Source organism: Triticum aestivum, chromosome 4A, assembly GCF_018294505.1.
Source record: "Triticum aestivum cultivar Chinese Spring chromosome 4A, IWGSC CS RefSeq v2.1, whole genome shotgun sequence".
Classification (NCBI taxonomy): domain Eukaryota; kingdom Viridiplantae; phylum Streptophyta; class Magnoliopsida; order Poales; family Poaceae; genus Triticum; species Triticum aestivum.
The window spans coordinates 26,670,957-26,675,506 of NC_057803.1; positions in this window are offsets into that span (position 1 = coordinate 26,670,957).

The window sequence follows — 4,550 nt, forward strand, 5'->3', positions numbered from 1 at the left end:
ACAAGGTGGGGGTCACTGATGGATCACTAACCAACCTATACTAAGCAGTTTAGGATAAGCCAGTAAGGTAACAATAAGCAGGTTACAAAAGGAGGCTATGCATCAGAATAGGAGCAAACAATAACAATAGCAAAATCTAATGCAAGCATGAGAGAATGGAATGGGCGATATCGGGATGATCAAAGGGGGGGGGGGCTTGCCTGGTTGCTCTGGCAAGGAGGGGTCATCGTCGACGTAGTCGATCACAGGGGCATCAGCAGCGATCTCAAGGTCTATCGGAGAGAAGAGGGGGAAGAAACAGTAAATATAAAGCAAACATAGCATCACAAAGCATAACGTGGCAATATGTTGTGTCGGGTGTGACCTAACGCACGGCTACACGATATAGGTGAAGGGGGAATTCAACCGGGAATGTATTCCCGGTTCCGGACCTGTGTCAGACAGATGACCGGATGGGGAATGTTCCATGCTCAGATAATTAGAAGCATCTAACAGGAAAACGGACCGCGTGTTTGGATTCGTCTCGTTGTTCTGAGCAACTTTCATATACAAAGTTTTTCGATCCGAGATACGGTTTAATTTCTATTAATTATTAAAGTTTTAACAATATTCTGGAATTATTATTAAATCTAAAATGGGGTTATTGCATCAGCATGACGTCATCATGACAACAGCAGGGTCAGCAGGTTGACTGAGTCAAACTAGACAATGGGGCCCAATTGTCATTGACTGCTTAATTAATTAACAGTTAATTAGCTAACTAATCAGACTAATTAGGTTAGGTTAATTAATAGGATTACTCAAATTGATTAATTACTAATTAATTAATTAATTAATTACTATTTTTTACAGAATTTTTTAGGGGCTGGGCCCCACGTGTAAGTGGCCCAAAGGGCCAACCGGGTGTGCGGGCGTGCGGTTATCGGGCGTGGACGCCCGACGGGCGCAGCGTCGCCCGAACAGGCGCGCCGGCGAGGCGCGGCTGCGGCCAGAGGGGAGGCGCGGCCGGGGCGATTCAGGGGAAGGCGGAAAGCGGCACGAGGGGCGCGCCACGGGTGGCCAAGCGCGGGGTGCGGGCGCGGCCGATGCAGGCGCGTGCGCCGGCATGGTGGCGCTTGGGACGACGGAGGGAGAGGAGAGATGGAGGGGGGGCTCTCACGGTCGTTGGAGAGTAGAGGGTCGGCGAGGCTCGACGGAGCCGATGAGGGAGAGATGAGGAGGCGAGGCGACGCGGAGCGGCTCCGGCGAGCGGCGTCCGTCGGCGAGGTCGGGGCAGGGAGGCCCTTCCAGATCCAAGAATGGGGAGGAGGATGGGGCCGCGAGGAGGACGACGACAAGGCAGCGCTAGGCGGCGTCGGCGAGGTGACTGGAACGGGGCGGCAGTGCGGTGGTCCGACGAGGTGGCCCCGGGCGGCGACGAGGGGCAGCGTCGGCGGGGTTGAGGAGGCGTCCGGCGGGGTCCGGTGATGGCATGAGGTGGCGGCGACGTCGACAGTGTTGAGCAGGCTTCGGGCCACGAGGGAGAGGAGACGGGGCTGCGGGGAGGAGGCCGGGAGGGGCGGCGCTCGGCGATTCGGTGGCGGGGTCGACGCGCGGGGAGACGCGGTCACCAGGGTCGGGGGGGCGAGCGCCCCCGATCCAGATCAGGTCGTGGGGTGGGGAGAGGAGCGAGGGATCGTGGGGGAAGTGGTGGTGTGGTGGTGGATCGGGCTAGGGTTCGAGGAGGTGTGGGTGGGGTTAAGCGGGGAGAGGTGGGCCGGCCGGGATGGGCTGGCCGACTGGGCCGGGGGATGGTCTAGGCCCAGGGGCAGTGGGCCTTTTCACACATTTTTTTGGTTTCTGGCTTTCTTTTAAAACTTCTCTGCTTTCTTTTATTTTCAAAAAGCAAAACAGTTTTATAATTTATAAAACTTACACTTAGCATAAGAGTATAACTTAGGCTACTGCCACACTAAGCTTAACATTATAATACATTAGCTTAGCATTTTTTTTACTTAAAAAGCATTTAATTTAAATGTTTTAGCCACTGTTTTAACTAGTTTAGGACACTTAGACATTTTGGAAAAAAGTTAGTTCACTGCCAATATTATCAAAAGAATAATTGCCACATGATGAACATTTTAGATTTCATGTCTGACAAATATGATTTTTTGGACTTTAGATTGGATTTGAATTAGAATTGTGATTTGGATCAAGTGAAGATTAACAACAGTAACATGATGACATGGCACCATTAACAGGAGATTACTGTAGCATGACACTGGGGGTGTTACAAATCTCCTCCACTACAAGAAATCTCGTCCCGAGATTTAAGTGGGAAAGTAAAGAGCAACTTCGGGAGAACTGGCCCTTATAGGGTTGATTATCTGGTGAACAATTCAGGGAATGAGGTAGAGATATCTCTCGAGTTGAAACTTTATAAAACATCGAGAGCAAAGTATGAAGGTACAATAGGAAGTTTCAAGCGAATGGATAAACGATTGATACCTGAACAGAGTGTGAGAAAGGGGTTCAAAGCATCGGGAATAGATCATCTCTCGAAAGGTGGCTCGTGACATGATACGAAGCCAAATGCAAGAATATTTCAGAATCAAAGATATACAGGAGAGTCAGGTTCTGATCCTGTGAAACTGTGGGTTATGGGCCCACCATGTGGGTTAAAAGTAGAAAGGGGGCCGATAGCAAGGCATGTCAGGTGATAGACTGTCAGGTATGTTGCCAACATCGTTGGTACCAAGGGCGAGGGACGAAGAGAACCATTTTCCTGCTCGTTGAAACGAGGCGGACCAATAGGCAAAGTTCTCGTCCATCGGTGGTTACCGGAATGTCATCAACAATAGTAACAAGGTCTTACTGACAGAGCTTGTACACCAAGGTGTTTACCTAAGCAGGGAATTATCTCTGCTCAGACAAGTTTGATTAAAGGTTAAAGAAAACAATGGAAAGGAAAATGTGATTATTATGATAATCAGACCAATGGAGAGGAAAGATGGTTATACCCAAGTATTAGAGTATAACTTTCCCAAGGAAAGGCAGAGCATGATTGAACTCCAAGTATTAAATCATTTAGACAAAGGGGTAAGGAATTTATGAGGTTTATCCATACAACGGTGTTTGGATAATTGATCAAGAACAGTTAGCGTTGCGCTCCCCCTGTTCTTATTGATGTTCGGAGTACCACTGTCATGCTTAGGGATAGCATTGACATGGTCATCAGGTAAAGATTGGACCTTGGGAATACAAAGGATCAATCAGGAATTTTTAGAACATCTCATGCAATTTTATTAGGTAAAAGATGAGAAGGTGGCCGATGGGTTCAACAGCAATCCATCGACATGTCATAAAGGATGTATTTCCAAAATTATATGAATAAGTTTGTGTTGGGGCGAAGGCATAAATGTTGTCGATGATAACACAAATCATCGAGGTCGAGGATGGTATTTCTCACCATGAATTCAATTGTCATCTCTGAAGAAGACAAAGTGTTGACGGTGATCACGACAAATTTTGTCGAGAGACTCTATGAAGATGCCATCGAGCAGAAAAGGAAGAATGAAGTGAAAGGCTACTAGAACCAAGGATTCGACACCAACTCGAATCATCCTTTAGGTGAAACGATATGATGAGGAAAATCGACGTAGGCTTAGCTCATGGTCGAAAATTGTGCTCCAGGAAGAAGGACTAGGTAGCACAGTTAAAATTTAGCATGATAATGATATTGCCGGTCAGGCTAGGAATGACTTGAAGGATTATTAAACTCGTAAGCAATGAAAATTACTTAGAGTTATTGAATCAGAGTGTAGAAGCGATTCACTTATCGGTGTTCTCGAGTGACTAATAACTCAGAACCAGAGGGAAATTTGAAATCGATGAGTAGCAATACTAGAAGAAGACTCATAGGAAGGAACATAGTTCTTTGTTATTCTCGAGATAACATGAGGCAATACTTGAAGGTAGATCAAACTAGAGGTTGGACAGGTGAAATGACTTGCAGGGGACAAGTATTTTAACTTGTCCGGGAAATGGAATTAAGAAAAAACTATGGTCGGAACCACGGTTACGAATGATCAAACCACCGATACAAGATGAACTTATAACAAGGGGTAATCATTTTTACGAGTAGCTTCCACGATAAGTTCTACATCGGGTCCATGGGCATGAACACAAGGGTTCAAGGTCGACTCCCACTTCTCCAATACACAACTTTTCATTCACTTCTCGATTTTCAAAGTATTTGTAGTGTTGAAATTTTATCTGGCAAAACACCAGAAGAGTAAGACTCGTTAAAACTCTCGGGTTCAAACGGATTATGGGAGGCATAGGTTCAACTCGTAGGGGTATCTTAGGAACATATACCACTAGCTTCAGGATTAAAATATACCAGCTCGAAAGCAGAGCATGGTTGACCAAAGCAGATGATAGAATTTACCAAAAGTATTATGTGTCAGGGCAAAACTCACAAGTTTAATGAATATGAAGGACATTGTCGGATAATAATCCAACCAAGGATATGGCGGTCCATAAAGATCTGATGTGAGTATCGATACTCA